The sequence below is a fragment of the Rutidosis leptorrhynchoides genome, chromosome 5 (assembly GCF_046630445.1).
Source record: "Rutidosis leptorrhynchoides isolate AG116_Rl617_1_P2 chromosome 5, CSIRO_AGI_Rlap_v1, whole genome shotgun sequence".
NCBI classification, from domain to species: domain Eukaryota; kingdom Viridiplantae; phylum Streptophyta; class Magnoliopsida; order Asterales; family Asteraceae; genus Rutidosis; species Rutidosis leptorrhynchoides.
The window spans coordinates 277,737,055-277,757,000 of record NC_092337.1 but is presented as its reverse complement, the minus strand read 5'-3'; positions in this window follow the sequence as shown (position 1 = coordinate 277,757,000).

Genomic DNA, 19,946 nt, shown 5'->3' with positions numbered 1-19,946 from the left:
TTTGAACGCGAAATATTATTATAATCAGTTTTTCATATAGAATTGAAGTAGTTGAATTGTATATTAGCTACTAAGTATGAACTTAACGGGTAAGTACTACCCGAATTTAAACTTATAAAATGCTAATATGAAGAAAAAGCTTTTATAAATGAGTTCATATTATGCTATGAAATACTATTAACTACTCTTAATATTCTGTATGATTAACTTGTTCCATTTGACTATTTTGAAGGAAATGGCACCGACTACTCGACACACCGTGAATATGAATGAAGAGGAATTCCGTACTTTTCTAGATTCAAACATAGCCGCAGTACAGGCTGCGCTACATACCAACAATAACCTTGGATCTAGCAGTACAGGAAATCGTGTAGGATGCACCTACAAAGAATTCACTGCCTGTAAACCTTTGGAATTTGATGGAACCGAAGGACCGATCGGATTGAAACGGTGGACCGAGAAGGTCGAATCGGTGTTTGCCATAAGTAAGTGTACTGAAGAGGACAAAGTGAAGTACGCTACGCATACCTTCACAGGTTCTGCGTTAACATGGTGGAATACCTATCTAGAGCAAGTGGGACAAGACGATGCGTACGCACTACCGTGGTCAGCATTCAAGCACTTGATGAACGAGAAGTACCGTCCGAGAACCGAGGTCAATAAGCTCAAGACAGAACTTAGAGGGTTACGAACCCAAGGATTTGATATTACCACGTACGAAAGACGATTCACAGAATTGTGCCTATTGTGTCCGGGAGCATTCGAAGATGAGGAAGAGAAGATCGACGCATTTGTGAAAGGATTACCGGAAAGAATCCAAGAAGATATAAGTTCACACGAGCCCGCCTCCATACAACAGGCATGTAGAATGGCTCACAAACTCGTGAACCAGATTGAAGAAAGAATTAAAGAACAGACTGCTGAAGAGGCCAATGTGAAGCAAGTCAAAAGAAAGTGGGAGGAAAACGGTGATAAGAATCACCAATACAACAACAACAGCAATTACAACAATAATCGCAACAATTATCCCAACAATCGCAACATCAATCGCAACTACAACAAACGGCCCAACAACAACAACAATAATAACAACAGCAACTACAACAATCATCCCAACAACAATAATAACCGCAACAACAACAACAATCAGAAGCAGCTATGCCAAAGGTGTGAAAAGAATCACTCGGGGTTCTGCACCAAATTTTGCAACAAGTGTAAAAGAAATGGTCATAGCGCGGCGAAGTGTGAGGTCTACGGACCAGGGGTTAATAGAACGAAAGGAACAAATGGTGTCGGAACGAGTAATGGCGGAGCAAGTAGTGTCGGAGCAAGTTATGCCAATGTAGTTTGTTATAAATGTGGAAAACCGGGCCACATTATTAGAAATTGCCCGAACCAGGAGAACACGAATGGACAAGGCCGTGGAAGAGTTTTCAATATTAATGCGGCAGAGGCACAGGAAGACCCGGAGCTTGTTACGGGTACGTTTCTTATTGACAATAAATCTGCTTACGTTTTATTTGATTCGGGTGCGGATAGAAGCTATATGAGTAGAGATTTTTGTGCTAAATTAAGTTGTCCATTGACGCCTTTGGATAGTAAATTTTTACTCGAATTAGCAAATGGTAAATTAATTTCAGCAGATAATATATGTCGGAATCGAGAAATTAAACTGATTAGCGAAACATTTAAGATTGATTTGATACCAGTAGAGTTAGGAAGTTTTGATGTGATAATCGGTATGGACTGGTTGAAAGAAGTGAAAGCGGAGATCGTTTGTTACAAAAATGCAATTCGCATTATACGAGAAAAAGGAAAACCCTTAATGGTGTACGGAGAAAAGGGCAACACGAAGCTACATCTTATTAGTAATTTGAAGGCACAAAAACTAATAAGAAAAGGTTGCTATGCTGTTCTAGCACACATCGAGAAAGTACAAACTGAAGAAAAGAGCATCAATGATGTTCCCGTCGCAAAAGAATTTCCTGATGTATTTCCGAAAGAATTACCGGGATTACCCCCACATCGATCTGTTGAATTTCAAATAGATCTTGTACCAGGAGCTGCACCAATAGCTCGTGCTCCTTACAGACTCGCACCCAGCGAGATGAAAGAACTGCAAAGCCAATTACAAGAACTTTTAGAGCGTGGTTTCATTCGACCAAGCACATCACCGTGGGGAGCTCCTGTTTTGTTTGTCAAGAAGAAAGATGGTACATTCAGGTTGTGTATCGACTACCGAGAGTTGAACAAACTTACCATCAAGAACCGCTACCCACTACCGAGAATCGACGACTTATTTGATCAACTACAAGGCTCGTCTGTTTATTCAAAGATTGACTTACGTTCCGGGTATCATCAAATGCGGGTGAAAGAAGATGATATTCCAAAAACTGCTTTCAGAACACGTTACGGTCATTACGAGTTTATGGTCATGCCATTTGGTTTAACTAATGCACCAGCTGTGTTCATGGACCTTATGAACCGAGTGTGTGGACCATACCTTGACAAGTTTGTCATTGTTTTCATTGATGACATACTTATTTACTCAAAGAATGACCAAGAGCACAGTGAACATTTGAGAAAGGTGTTAGAAGTATTGAGGAAGGAAGAATTGTACGCTAAGTTTTCAAAGTGTGCATTTTGGTTGGAAGAAGTTCAATTCCTCGGTCACATAGTGAACAAAGAAGGTATTAAAGTGGATCCGGCAAAGATAGAAACTGTTGAAAAGTGGGAAACCCCGAAAACTCCGAAACACATACGCCAGTTTTTAGGACTAGCTGGTTACTACAGAAGGTTCATCCAAGACTTTTCCAGAATAGCAAAACCCTTGACTGCATTAACGCATAAAGGGAAGAAATTTGAATGGAATGATGAACAAGAGAAAGCGTTTCAGTTATTGAAGAAAAAGCTAACTACGGCACCTATATTGTCATTGCCTGAAGGGAATGATGATTTTGTGATTTATTGTGATGCATCAAAGAAAGGTCTCGGTTGTGTATTAATGCAACGAACGAAGGTGATTGCTTATGCTTCTAGACAATTGAAGATTCACGAGCAAAATTATACGACGCATGATTTGGAATTAGGCGCGGTTGTTTTTGCATTAAAGACTTGGAGGCACTACTTATATGGGGTCAAAAGTATTATATATACCGACCACAAAAGTCTTCAACACATATTTAATCAGAAACAACTGAATATGAGGCAGCGTAGGTGGATTGAATTGTTGAATGATTACGACTTTGAGATTCGTTACCACCCGGGGAAGGCAAATGTGGTAGCCGATGCCTTGAGCAGGAAGGACAGAGAACCCATTCGAGTAAAATCTATGAATATAATGATTCATAATAACCTTACTACTCAAATAAAGGAGGCGCAACAAGGAGTTTTAAAAGAGGGAAATTTAAAGGATGAAATACCCAAAGGATCGGAGAAGCATCTTAATATTCGGGAAGACGGAACCCGGTATAGGGCTGAAAGGATTTGGGTACCAAAATTTGGAGATATGAGAGAAATGGTACTTAGAGAAGCTCATAAAACCAGATACTCAATACATCCTGGAACGGGAAAGATGTACAAGGATCTCAAGAAACATTTTTGGTGGCCGGGTATGAAAGCCGATGTTGCTAAATACGTAGGAGAATGTTTGACATGTTCTAAGGTCAAAGCTGAGCATCAAAAACCATCAGGTCTACTTCAACAACCCGAAATCCCAGAATGGAAATGGGAAAACATTACCATGGATTTCATCACTAAATTGCCAAGGACTGCAAGTGGTTTTGATACTATTTGGGTAATAGTTGATCGTCTCACCAAATCAGCACACTTCCTGCCAATAAGAGAAGATGACAAGATGGAGAAGTTAGCACGACTGTATTTGAAGGAAGTCGTCTCCAGACATGGAATACCAATCTCTATTATCTCTGATAGGGATGGCAGATTTATTTCAAGATTCTGGCAGACATTACAACAAGCATTAGGAACTCGTCTAGACATGAGTAGTGCCTATCATCCACAAACTGATGGGCAGAGCGAAAGGACGATACAAACGCTTGAAGACATGCTACGAGCATGTGTTATTGATTTCGGAAACAGTTGGGATCGACATCTACCGTTAGCAGAATTTTCCTACAACAACAGCTACCATTCAAGCATTGAGATGGCGCCGTTTGAAGCACTTTATGGTAGAAAGTGCAGGTCTCCGATTTTTTGGAGTGAAGTGGGGGATAGACAGATTACGGGTCCGGAGATTATACAAGAAACTACCGAGAAGATCATCCAAATTCAACAACGGTTGAAAACCGCCCAAAGTCGACAAAAGAGCTACGCTGACATTAAAAGAAAAGATATAGAATTTGAAATTGGAGAGATGGTCATGCTTAAAGTTTCACCTTGGAAAGGCGTTGTTCGATTTGGTAAACGAGGGAAATTAAATCCAAGGTATATTGGACCATTCAAGATTATTGATCGTGTCGGACCAGTAGCTTACCGACTTGAGTTACCTCAACAACTCGCGGCTGTACATAACACTTTCCACGTCTCGAATTTGAAGAAATGTTTTGCTAAAGAAGATCTCACTATTCCGTTAGATGAAATCCAAATCAGCGAAAAACTTCAATTCATCGAAGAACCCGTCGAAATAATGGATCGTGAGGTTAAAAGACTTAAGCAAAACAAGATACCAATTGTTAAGGTTCGATGGAATGCTCGTAGAGGACCCGAGTTCACCTGGGAGCGTGAAGATCAGATGAAGAAGAAATACCCGCATCTATTTCCAGAAGATTCGTCAACACCTTCAACAGCTTAAAATTTCGGGACGAAATTTATTTAACGGGTAGGTACTGTAGTGACCCGAACTTTTCCATGTTTATATATATTAATTGAGATTGATATTTACATGATTAAATGTTTCCAACATGTTAAGCAATCAAACTTGTTAAGACTTGATTAATTGAAATAGGTTTCATATAGACAATTGACCACCCAAGTTGACCGGTGATTCACGAACGTTAAAACTTGTAAAAACTATACGATGACATATATATGGTTATATATATAGTTAACATGTTTTTATTATAATTATGTATCTCATTAGGTATTTTAACAATGAGTTATATACATAAAAATGAGACTATTAATTTAAGAAACTCGAAAACGATATATATAACGATTATCGTTATAACAACGTTTTACTAGGTACATATGAATCATATTAAGATATTGATACACTTGGTTAATTATGTTAAATGATAAGTAAATATATTATTAAGTGTATTAACAATGAAATACATATGTAAAAATAAGGCTACTAACTTAATGATTTCGAAACGAGACATATATGTAACGATTATCGTTGTAACGACATTTAACTGTATATACATCATACTAAGATATATTATATATCATAATATCATGATAATATAATAATTTAACATCTCATTTGTTATAATAAACAATGGGTTAACAACATTCAACAAGATCGTTAACCTAAAGGTTTCAAAACAACATTTACATGTAACGACTAACGATGACTTAACGACTCAGTTAAAATGTATATACATGTAGTGTTTTAATATGTATTCATACACTTTTGAAAGACTTCAAGACACTTATCAAAATACTTCTACTTAACAAAAATGCTTACAATTACATTCTCGTTCAGTTTCATCAACAATTCTACTCGTATGCACCCGTATTCGTACTCGTACAATACACAGCTTTTAGATGTATGTACTATTGGTATATACACTCCAATGATCAGCTCTTAGCAGCCCATGTGAGTCACCTAACACATGTGGGAACCATCATTTGGCAACTAGCATGAAATATCTCATAAGATTACAAAAATATGAGTAATCATTCATGACTTATTTACATGAAAACAAAATTACATATCCTTTATATCTAATCCATACACCAACGACCAAAAACACCTACAAACACTTTCATTCTTCAATTTTCTTCATCTAATTGAACTCTCTCAAGTTCTATCTTCAAGTTCTAAGTGTTCTTCATAAATTCCAAAAGTTCTAGTTTCATAAAATCAAGAATACTTTCAAGTTTGCTAGCTCACTTCCAATCTTGTAAGGTGATCATCCAACCTCAAGAAATCTTTGTTTCTTACAGTAGGTTATCATTCTAATACAAGGTAATAATCATATTCAAACTTTGGTTCAATTTCTATAACTATAACAATCTTATTTCAAGTGATGATCTTACTTGAACTTGTTTTCGTGTCATGATTTTGCTTCAAGAACTTTGAGCCATCCAAGGATCCATTGAAGCTAGATCCATTTTTCTCTTTTCCAGTAGGTTCATCCAAGGAACTTAAGGTAGTAATGATGTTCATAACATCATTCGATTCATACATATAAAGCTATCTTATTCGAAGGTTTAAACTTGTAATCACTAGAACATAGTTTAGTTAATTCTAAACTTGTTCGCAAACAAAAGTTAATCCTTCTAACTTGACTTTTAAAATCAACTAAACACATGTTCTATATCTATATGATATGCTAACTTAATGATTTAAAACCTGGAAACACGAAAAACACCGTAAAACCGGATTTACGCCGTCGTAGTAACACCGCGGGCTGTTTTGGGTTAGTTAATTAAAAACTATGATAAACTTTGATTTAAAAGTTGTTATTCTGAGAAAATGATTTTTATTATGAACATGAAACTATATCCAAAAATTATGGTTAAACTCAAAGTGGAAGTATGTTTTCTAAAATGGTCATCTAGACGTCGTTCTTTCGACTGAAATGACTACCTTTACAAAAATAACTTGTAACTTATTTTTCCGACTAGAAACCTATATTTTTTTTGTTTAGATTCATAAAATAGAGTTCAATTTGAAACCATAGCAATTTGATTCACTCAAAACGGATTTAAAATGAAGAAGTTATGGGTAAAACAAGATTGGATAATTTTTCTCATTTTAGCTACGTGAAAATTGGTAACAAATCTATTCCAACCATAACTTAATCAACTTGTATTATATATTATGTAATCTTGAGATACCATAGACACGTATACAATGTTTCGACCTATCATGTCGACACATCTATATATATTTCGGAACAACCATAGACACTCTATATGTGAATGTTGGAGTTAGCTATACAGGGTTGAGGTTGATTCCAAAATATATATAGTTTGAGTTGTGATCAATACTGAGATACGTATACACTGGGTCGTGGATTGATTCAAGATAATATTTATCGATTTATTTCTGTACATCTAACTGTGGACAACTAGTTGTAGGTTACTAACGAGGACAGCTGACTTAATAAACTTAAAACATCAAAATATATTAAAAGTGTTGTAAATATATTTTGAACATACTTTGATATATATGTATATATTGTTATAGGTTCGTGAATCAACCAGTGGCCAAGTCTTACTTCCCGACGAAGTAAAAATCTGTGAAAGTGAGTTATAGTCCCACTTTTAAAATCTAATATTTTTGGGATGAGAATACATGCAGGTTTTATAAATGATTTACAAAATAGACACAAGTACGTGAAACTACATTCTATGGTTGAATTATCGAAATCGAATATGCCCCTTTTTTTTTAGTCTGGTAATCTAAGAATTAGGGAACAGACACCCTAATTGACGCGAATCCTAAAGATAGATCTATTGGGCCTAACAAACCCCATCCAAAGTACCGGATGCTTTAGTACTTCGAAATTTATATCATATCCGAAGGGTGTCCCGGAATGATGGGGATATTCTTATATATGCATCTTGTTAATGTCGGTTACCAGGTGTTCACCATATGAATGATTTTTATCTCTATGTATGGGATGTGTATTGAAATATGAAATCTTGTGGTCTATTGTTACGATTTGATATATATAGGTTAAACCTATAACTCACCAACATTTTTGTTGACGTTTAAAGCATGTTTATTCTCAGGTGAATATTAAGAGCTTCCGCTGTTGCATACTAAAATAAGGACAAGATTTGGAGTCCATGTTTGTATGATATTGTGTAAAAACTGCATTCAAGAAACTAATTTCGATGTAACATATTTGTATTGTAAACCATTATGTAATGGTCGTGTGTAAACAGGATATTTTAGATTATCATTATTTGATAATCTACGTAAAGCTTTTTAAACCTTTATTTATGAAATAAAGGTTATGGTTTGTTTTAAAAATGAATGCAGTCTTTGAAAAACGTCTCATATAGAGGTCAAAACCTCGCAACGAAATCAATTAATATGGAACGTTTTTAATCAATAAGAACGGGACATTTCATATTGCGGGGAACCCAAATGCTATTTTACGCAATTGGTTAAGAAATTATTTTGACTCAATATATCCGAATATTGGACTTCGTGATTTAGAAAAAGCGGCTAACATGCAACATAAAGAAGCATGTTATGCTTACGGATTAGTAATGTTCGCTTCTCACCAAAGTGAGAACAAGAACATCGGGCTACAACTATTAAACAAATCGTTCCCACAAGTGACGGAGTCGGTAATTGGGGTAAGAAATGAGGTTTTTAGATTGTTACGGGACTGTTGGACATTACGTAACCCTCGTCCCTTTGACGACGTTACAACACGCTGTCTTATCAACGGCCATAACGGTTATGTTCCACAAGACCAAGGATGGGAAGTAATCCTAGTAAAACCAGAATGCATGACTTGTTTCTGGACGTATGAATTACGTGTCTTTATTGCCTTTGCTGAACGACTTGTGTACTAGCTAGAATTATCTTCACAACCATCTTGTATCAAATTTATTGTGTGCTATATTTCATGCTATATGTAAAATAAGCGGTATTGTAAGTTTGTAAAATATTGTGTAAAAGTTTGAACGCGAAATATTATTATAATCAGTTTTTCATATAGAATTGTAGTAATTGAATTGTATATTAGCTACTAAGTATGAACTTAACGGGTACGTACTACCCGAATTTAAACTTATAAAACGCTAATATGAAGAAAAAGCTTTTATAAATGAGTTCATATTATGCTACGAAATACTATTAACTACTCTTAATATTCTGTATGATTAACTTGTTCCATTTGACTATTTTGAAGGAAATGGCACCGACTACTCGACACACCGTGAATATGAATGAAGAGGAATTCCGTACTTTTCTAGCTTCAAACATAGCCGCAGTACAGGTTGCGCTACATACCAACAATAACCTTGGATCTAGCAGTACAGGAAATCGTGTAGGATGCACCTACAAAGAATTCACTGCCTGCAAACCTTTGGAATTTGATGGAACCGAAGGACCGATCGGATTGAAACGGTGGACCGAGAAGGTCGAATCGGTGTTTGCCATAAGTAAGTGTACTGAAGAGGACAAAGTGAAGTACGCTACGCATACCTTCACAGGTTTTGCGTTAACATGGTGGAATACCTATCTAGAGCAAGTGGGACAAAACGATGCGTACGCACTACCGTGGTCAGCATTCAAACACTTGATGAACGAGAAATACCGTCCCAGAACCGAGGTCAATAAGCTCAAGACAGAACTTAGAGGGTTACGAACCCAAGGATTTGATATTACCACGTACGAAAGACGATTCACATAATTGTGCCTATTGTGTCCGGGAGCATTCGAAGATGAGGAAGAGAAGATCGACGCGTTTGTGAAAGGATTACCGGAAAGAATCCAAGAAGATATAAGTTCACACGAGCCCGCCTCCATACAACAGGCATGTAGAATGGCTCACAAACTAGTGAACCAGATTGAAGAAAGAATTAAAGAACAGACTGCTGAAGAGGCCAATGTGAAGCAAGTCAAAAGAAAGTGGGAGGAAAACGGTGATAAGAATCACCAATACAACAACAACAGCAATTACAACAATAATCGCAACAATTATCCCAACAATCGCAACATCAATCGCAACTACAACAAACGGCCCAACAACAATAACAACAACAACAACAACAACAACAACAACAACAGCAACTACAATAATCATCCCAACAACAATAATAACTGCAACAACAACAACAATCAGAAGCAGCTATGCCAAAGGTGTGAAAAGTATCACTCGGGGTTCTGCACCAAATTTTGCAACAAGTGTAAAAGAAATGGTCATAGCGCGGCGAAGTGTGAGGTCTACGGACCAGGGGTTAATAGAACGAAAGGAACAAATGGTATCGGAACGAGTAATGGCGGAGCAAGTAGTGTCGGAGCAAGTTATGCCAATGTAGTTTGTTATAAATGTGGAAAACCGGGCCACATTATAAGAAATTGCCCGAACCAGGAGAATACGAATGGACAAGGCCGCGGAAGAGTTTTCAATATTAATGCGGCAGAGGCACAGGAAGACCCGGAGCTTGTTACGGGTACGTTTCTTATTGACAATAAATCTGCTTACGTTTTATTTGATTCGGGTGCAGATAGAAGCTATATGAGTAGAGATTTTTGTGCTAAATTAAGTTGTCCATTGACGCCTTTGGATAGTAAATTTTTACTCGAATTAGCAAATGGTAAATTAATCTCAGCAGATAATATATGTCGGAATCGAGAAATTAAACTGGTTAGCGAAACATTTAAGATTGATTTGATACCAGTAGAGTTAGGGAGTTTTGATGTGATAATCGGTATGGACTGGTTGAAAGAAGTGAAAGCAGAGATCGTTTGTTACAAAAATGCAATTCGCATTATACGAGAAAAAGGAAAACCCTTAATGGTGTACGGAGAAAAGGGCAACACGAAGCTACATCTTATTAGTAATTTGAAGGCACAAAAACTAATAAGAAAAGGTTGCTATGCTGTTCTAGCACACGTCGAGAAAGTACAAACTGAAGAAAAGAGCATCAATGATGTTCCCATTGCAAAAGAATTTCCCGATGTATTTCCGAAAGAATTACCGGGATTACCCCCACATCGATCCGTTGAATTTCAAATAGATCTTGTACCAGGAGCTGCAACAATAGCTCGTGCACTTTACAGACTCGCACCCAGCGAGATGAAAGAACTGCAAAGCCAATTACAAGAACTTTTAGAGCGTGGTTTCATTCGACCAAGCACATCACCGTGGGGAGCTCCTGTTTTGTTTGTCAAGAAGAAAGATGGTACATTCAGGTTGTGTATCGACTACCGAGAGTTGAACAAACTTACCATCAAGAACCGCTACCCACTACCGAGAATCGACGACTTATTTGATCAGCTACAAGGCTCGTCTGTTTATTCAAAGATTGACTTACGTTCCGGGTATCATCAAATGCGGGTGAAAGAAGATGATATTCCAAAGACTGCTTTCAGAACACGTTACGGTCATTACGAGTTTATGGTCATGCCGTTTGGTTTAACTAAATCACCAGCTGTGTTCATGGACCTTATGAACCGAGTGTGTGGACCATACCTTGACAAGTTTGTCATTGTTTTCATTGATGACATACTTATTTACTCAAAGAATGACCAAGAACACGGTGAACATTTGAGAAAGGTGTTAGAAGTATTGAGGAAGGAAGAATTGTACACTAAGTTTTTAAAGTGTGCATTTTGGTTGGAAGAAGTTCAATTCCTCGGTCACATAGTGAACAAAGAAGGTATTAAGGTGGATCCGGCAAAGATAGAAACTGTTGAAAAGTGGGAAACCTCAAAAACTCCGAAACACATACGCCAGTTTTTAGGACTAGCTGGTTACTACAGAAGGTTCATCCAAGACTTTTCCAGAATAGCAAAACCCTTGACTGCATTAACGCATAAAGGGAAGAAATTCGAATGGAATGATGAACAAGAGAAAGCGTTTCAGTTATTGAAGAAAAAGCTAACTACGGCACCTATATTGTCATTTCCTGAAGGGAATGATGATTTTGTGATTTATTGTGACGCATCAAAGCAAGGTCTCGGTTGTGTATTAATGCAACGAACGAAGGTGATTGCTTATGCGTCTAGACAATTGAAGATTCACGAACAAAATTATACGACGCATGATTTGGAATTAGGCGCGGTTGTTTTTGCATTAAAGACTTGGAGACACTACTTATATGGGGTCAAAAGTATTATATATACCGACAACAAAAGTCTTCAACACATATTTAATTAGAAACAACTGAATATGAGGCAGCGTAGGTGGATTGAATTATTGAATGATTACGACTTTGAGATTCGTTACCACCCGGGGAAGGCAAATGTGGTAGCCGATGCCTTGAGCAGGAAGGACAGAGAACCCATTCGAGTAAAATCTATGAATATAATGATTCATAATAACCTTACTACTCAAATAAAGGAGGCGCAACAAGGAGTTTTAAAAGAGGGAAATTCAAAGGATGAAATACCCAAAGGATCGGAGAAGCATCTTAATATTAGGGAAGACGGAACCCGGTATAGGGCTGAAAGGATTTGGGTACCAAAATTTGGAAATATGAGAGAAATGGTACTTAGAGAAGCTCATAAAACCAGATACTCAATACATCCTGGAACGGGGAAGATGTACAAGGATCTCAAGAAACATTTTTGGTGGCCGGGTATGAAAGCCGATGTTGCTAAATACATAGGAGAATGTTTGACATGTTCTAAGGTCAAAGCTGAACATCAGAAACCATCAGGTCTACTTCAACAACCCGAAATCCCAGAATGGAAATGGGAAAACATTACCATGGATTTCATCACTAAATTGCCAAGGACTGCAAGTGGTTTTGATACTATTTGGGTAATAGTTGATCGTCTCACCAAATCAGCACATTTCCTGCCAATAAGAGAAGATGACAAGATGGAGAAGTTAGCACGACTGTATTTGAAGGAAGTCGTCTCCAGACATGGAATACCAATCTCTATTATCTCTGATAGGGATGGCAGATTTATTTCAAGATTCTGGCAGACATTACAGAAAGCATTAGGAACTCGTCTAGACATGAGTACTGCCTATCATCCACAAACTGATGGGCAGAGCGAAAGGACGATACAAACGCTTGAAGACATGCTACGAGCATGTGTTATTGATTTCGGAAACAGTTGGGATCGACATCTACCGTTAGCAGAATTTTCCTACAACAACAGCTACCATTCAAGCATTGAGATGGCGCCGTTTGAAGCACTTTATGGTAGAAAGTGCAGGTCTCCGATTTGTTGGAGTGAAGTGGGGGATAGACAGATTACGGGTCCGGAGATAATACAAGAAACTACCGAGAAGATCATCCAAATTCAACAACGGTTGAAAACCGCCCAAAGTCGACAAAAGAGCTACGCTGACATTAAAAGAAAAGATATAGAATTTGAAATTGGAGATATGGTCATGCTTAAAGTTGTACCTTGGAAAGGCGTTGTTCAATTTGGTAAACGAGGGAAATTAAATCCAAGGTATATTGGACCATTCAAGATTATTGATCGTGTCGGACCAGTAGCTTACCGACTTGAGTTACCTCAACAACTCGCGGCTGTACATAACACTTTCCACGTCTCGAATTTGAAGAAATGTTTTGCTAAAGAAGATCTCACTATTCCGTTAGATGAAATCCAAATCAACAAAAAACTTCAATTCATCGAAGAACCCGTCGAAATAATGGATCGTGAGGTTAAAAGACTTAAGCAAAACAAGATACCAATTATTAAGGTTCGATGGAATGCTCGTAGAGGACCCGAGTTCACCTGGGAGCGTGAAGATCAGATGAAGAAGAAATACCCGCATCTTTTTCCAGAAGATTCGTCAACACCTTCAACAGCTTAAAATTTCGGGACGAAATTTATTTAACGGGTAGGTACGGTAGTGACCCGAACTTTTCCATGTTTATATATATTAATTGATATTGATATTTACATGATTAAATGTTTCCAACATGTTTAGCAATCAAACTTGTTAAGACTTGATTAATTGAAATATGTTTCATATAGACAATTGACCACCCAAGTTGACCGGTGATTCACGAACGTTAAAACTTGTAAAAACTATATGATGACATATATATGGATATATATATATATAGTTAACATGATACTATGATAAGTAAACATATCATTAAGTATATTAACAATGAACTACATATGTAAAAACAAGACTACTAACTTAATGATTTTTAAACGAGACATATATGTAACGATTATCATTGTAAAGACATTTAATGTATATATATCATATTAAGAGATATTCATACATGATAATATCATGATAATATAATAATTTAAAATCTCATTTGATATTATAAACATTGGGTTAACAACATTTAACAAGATCGTTAACCTAAAGGTTTCAAAACAACATTTACATGTAACGACTAACGATGACTTAACGACTCAGTTAAAATGTATATACATGTAGTGTTTTAATATGTATTTATACACTTTTGAAAGACTTCAATACACTTATCAAAATACTTCTACTTAACAAAAATGCTTACAATTACATCCTCGTTCAGTTTCATCAACAATTCTACTCGTATGCACCCGTATTCGTACTCGTACAATACACAACTTTTAGATGTATGTACTATTGGTATATACACTCCAATGATCAGCTCTTAGCAGCCCATGTGAGTCACCTAACACATGTGGGAACCATCATTTGGCAACTAGCATGAAATATCTCATAAAATTACAAAAATATGAGTAATCATTCATGACTTATTTACATGAAAACAAAATTACATATCCTTTATATCTAATCCATACACCAACGACCAAAAACACCTACAAACACTTTCATTCTTCAATTTTCTTCATCTAATTGATCTCTCTCAAGTTCTATCTTCAAGTTCTAAGTGTTCTTCATATATTTTACAAGTTCTAGTTACATAAAATCAAGAATACTTTCAAGTTTGCTAGCTCACTTCCAATCTTGTAAGGTGATCATCCAACCTCAAGAAATCTTTGTTTCTTACAGTAGGTTATCATTCTAATACAAGGTAATAATCATATTCAAACTTTGGTTCAATTTCTATAACTATAACAATCTTATTTCAAGTGATGATCTTACTTGAACTTGTTTTCGTGTCATGATTCTGCTTCAAGAACTTCGAGCCATCCAAGGATCCGTTGAAGCTAGATTCATTTTTCTCTTTTCCAGTAGGTTTATCCAAGGAACTTAAGGTAGTAATGATGTTCATAACATCATTCGATTCATACATATAAAGCTATCTTATTCGAAGGTTTAAACTTGTAATCACAAGAACATAGTTTAGTTAATTCTAAACTTGTTCGCAAACAAAAGTTAATCCTTCTAACTTGACTTTTAAAATCAACTAAACACATGTTCTATATCTATATGATATGCTAACTTAATGATTTAAAACCTGGAAACACGAAAAACACCGTAAAACCGGATTTACGCCGTCGTAGTAACACCGCGGGCTGTTTTGGGTTAGTTAATTAAAAACTATGATAAACTTTGATTTAAAAGTTTTTATTCTGAGAAAATGATTTTTATTATGAACATGAAACTATATCCAAAAATTATGGTTAAACTCAAAGTGAAAGTATGTTTTCTAAAATGGTCATCTAGACGTCGTTCTTTCGACTGAAATGACTACCTTTACAAAAACGACTTGTAACTTATTTTTCCGACTATAAACCTATACTTTTCTGTTTAAATTCATAAAATAGAGTTCAATATGAAACCATAGCAATTTGATTCACTCAAAACGGATTTAAAATGAAGAAGTTATGGGTAAAACAAGATTGGATAATTTTTCTCATTTTAGCTACGTGAAAATTGGTAACAAATCTATTCCAACCATAACTTAATCAACTTGTATTGTATATTATGTAATCTTGAGATACCATAGACACGTATACAATATTTCGACCTATCATGTCGACACATCTATATATATTTCGGAACAACCATAGACACTCTATATGTGAATGTTGGAGTTAGCTATACAGGGTTGAGGTTGATTCCAAAATATATATAGTTTGAGTTGTGATCAATACTGAGATACGTATACACTGGGTCGTGGATTGATTCAAGATAATATTTCTCGATTTATTTCTGTACATCTAACTGTGGACAACTAGTTGTAGGTTACTAACGAGGACAGCTGACTTAATAAACTTAAAACATCAAAATATATTAAAAGTGTTGTAAATATATTTTAAACATACTTTGATATATATGTATATATTGTTATAGGTTCGTGAATCAACCAGTGGCCAAGTCTTACTTCCCGACGAAGTAAAAATCTGTGAAAGTGAGTTATAGTCCCACTTTTAAAATCTAATATTTTTGGGATGAGAATACATGCAAGTTTTATAAATGATTTACAAAATAGACACAAGTACGTGAAACTACATTCTATGGTTGAATTATCGAAATCGAATATGCCCCTTTTTATTAAGTCTGGTAATCTAAGAATTAGGGAACAGACACTCTAATTGACGCGAATCCTAAAGATAGATCTATTGGGCCTAACAAACCCCATCCAAAGTACCGGATGCTTTAGTACTTTGAAATTTATATCATATCCGAAGGGTGTCCCGGAATGATGGGGATATTCTTATATATGCATCTTGTTAATGTCGGTTACCAGGTGTTCACCATATGAATGATTTTTATCTCTATGTATGGGATGTGTATTGAAATATGAAATCTTGTGGTCTATTATTATGATTTGATATATATAGGTTAAACCTATAACTCACCAACATTTTTGTTGACGTTTTAAGCATGTTTATTCTCAGGTGATTATTAAGAGCTTCCGCTGTTGCATACTTAAATAAGGACGAGATTTGGAGTCCATGCTTGTATGATATTGTGTAAAAACTACATTCAAGAAACTTATTTTGTTGTAATGTATTTGTATTGTAAACCATTATTTAATGGTCGTGTGTAAACAGGATATTTTAGATTATCATTATTTGATAATCTACGTAAAGCTTTTTAAACCTTTATTGATGAAATAAAGGTTATGGTTTGTTTTGAAATGAATGCAGTCTTTGAAAAACGTCTCATATAGAGGTCAAAGCCTCGCAACGAAATCAATTAATATGGAACGTTTTTAATTAATAAGAACGGGACATTTCATTATCGACCCACGTATATATATTATTTGGAACAACCATATACACTCTATATGCAGTAATGTTGGAGTTAGCTATACAGGGTTGTGGTTGATTCCAAAAATATATATACTTTGAGTTGTGATTTAGCCTGAGATGTGTATACACTGGGTCGTGGATTGATTCAAGATAATATATATCGATTTATTTCTGTACATCTAACTGTGAACAACTAGTTGTAGGTTACTAATGAGGACAGCTGACTTAATACACTCAAATCTTTAAAACATAATAAAAATGGTTGTAATTAGATTTTGATCATACTTTGATATATATGTACATATTTGTATATGTTCGTGAATCGATCTGTGGCCAAGTCTTATTTCCGAGGAAGGAAATATCTGTGAAAGTGAGTTATAGTCCCACTTTTAAAATCTAATATTTTTGGGATGAGAATACATGCAGGTTTTATAAATGATTTACAAAATAGACACAAGTACGTGAAACTACATTCTATGGTTGAATTATTGAAATCGAATATGCCCCTTTTTATTAAGTCTGGTAATCTAAGAATTAGGGAACAGACACCCTAATTGACGTGAATCCTAAAGATAGATCTATTGGGCCTAACAAACCCCATCTAAAGTACCGGATGCTTTAGTACTTCAAAATTTATATCATATCCGAAGGGTGTCCTGGAATGATGGGGATATTCTTATATATGCATCTTGTTAATGTCGGTTACCAGGTGTTCACCATATGAATGATTTTTATCTCTATGTATGGGATGTGTATTGAAATATGAAATCTTGTGGTCTATTGTTACGATTTGATATATATAGGTTAAACCTATAACTCACCAACATTTTTGTTGACATTTAAAGCATGTTTATTCTCAGGTGAATACTAAGAGCTTCCGTTGTTGCATACTAAAATAAGGACAAGATTTGGAGTCCATGTTTGTATGATATTGTGTAAAAACTGCATTCAAGAAACATATGTCGATGTAATATATTTCTATTGTAAACCATTATGTAATGGTCGTGTGTAAACAGTATATTTTAGATTATCATTATTTGATAATCTACGTAATGTTTTTTAAAACCTTTATTGATAAAATAAAGGTTATGGTTTTTTTAAAAATAAATGCAGTCTTTGAAAAATGTCTCATATAGAGGTCAAAACCTCGCAACGAAATCAATTAATATGGAACGTTTATAATCAATATGAACGGGACATTTCACCTACATATCGTGGACTGAGTTTGCTTCGTTTACCGAAACGGACAACACTCTTCCAAGGGGATACTTTCAACATGACTTTATCTCCAACTTGGTATTCGATTTCTTTTCGTTTCCTATCAGCATAGCTCTTTTGTCTGCTACGAGCAGTTTCTAAACGTTGCTTAATCTGAACGATCTTTTCGGTAGTTTCGTGAATGATTTCAGGACCAGTTAAATGTCTGTCCTCAAGTTCATCCCAACACAGAGGGGATCTACACTTCCGTCCATATAAAGCTTCAAAAGGTGCAGCTTTAATGCTAGAGTGATAACTGTTGTTATAAGAAAATTCAACCAAAGGCAGATGTCTATCCCAACCTTTGCCTAAATCAATTGCACAAGCACGTATCATATCTTCCATGGTTTAGATAGTCCGTTCACTTTGACCGTCCATTTGAGGATGATAGGCTGTACTCATGTCGAGTTGAGTACTAAGAGCAGATTGTAAAGTTTTCCAGAATCTAGAAACGAATCGACTGTCGCGATCAGAAATAATCGAAATAGGAACACCATGACGTGAGACGATTTCTTTAATATAAAGCTGTGCTAATCTCTCCATCTTGTCAGTTTCCTTGATCGGTATGAAATGTGCAGATTTAGTAAGACGATCAACAACGACCCAAATAGTATCATTACCGTTCGCTGTCTTAGGTAACTTAGTAACAAAGTCCATAGTGATACATTCCCACTTCCACTGCGGAATATCGGGTTGTGTCAACAGACCAGAAGAATTGCTTCACATCATGATGCATTTTACCGAAACCAGGATGAATAGAATATCTAGTCTTATGTGCTTCATCCAAGACTAGTTCACGGAGATTATCAAAACGAGGAACCCAAATTCTGTTGCCAAAGTACCGTGTACCATTAGCTTTCACTTGAAGTTGGTTCTCAAAACCAATGGGTCCTTCACCTTCGATAAGTGTCGGTTTGATAGCTTCCAATTGAGCTTCACAGATTCGTGATATAAGATTCGATTTGATTTTTAGATTTAGAGCACGAACATGTTTAACATCGTCTTTTCGACTAAGGGCATCGACAACTACATTCACCTTGCCAGGATGATATTTCAGCTCACAGTGATAATCATTCAAAGTCTCGAGCCATCAACTTTGCCTCATATTCAACTATTTCTGATCAAAGATGTGTCGAATACTTTTATGATCAGTGTACACCGTAAAATGGGTACCATACATATAATGTCTCCATATCTTTAATGCAAATACCACGGCACCTAACTCAAGGTCATGTGTAGTATAGTTCTCTTCATGTTTCTTCAACTACCTAGATGCGTAGGCAATAACTTTTTCACGTTGCATTAGAATACAACCAAAGCCTTGCTTCGAAGCATCGCAGTAAACAACAAATTCGTCAGTACCTTCAGGTAAAGATAGAATCGGGGATGTGGTCAATTTCTCCTTCAGAATCTTGAAAGCAGATTCCTGTTCTTCGGACCACTCAAATTTCTTCCCTTTTTGAGTTTGTGATAATGCTAAAAATGAACATATATTTCATAGCATTATTCCTCAAGAAAGACAAGCTTTTAGTTGCAATTGTTCTATTTACAAGTGAAATTCGTTTAAATAATAAAAGGTGAAGACAAAAGACAGATTCGACGAATTGAAGACGCAAACAACCAAAAAGCTCAAAAGTACAAAATACAATCAAAGAGGTTCCAATTATTGATAAGAAACGTCTCGAAATTACAAGAGTACAAGATTCAAAAACGCAAAGTACAAGATATT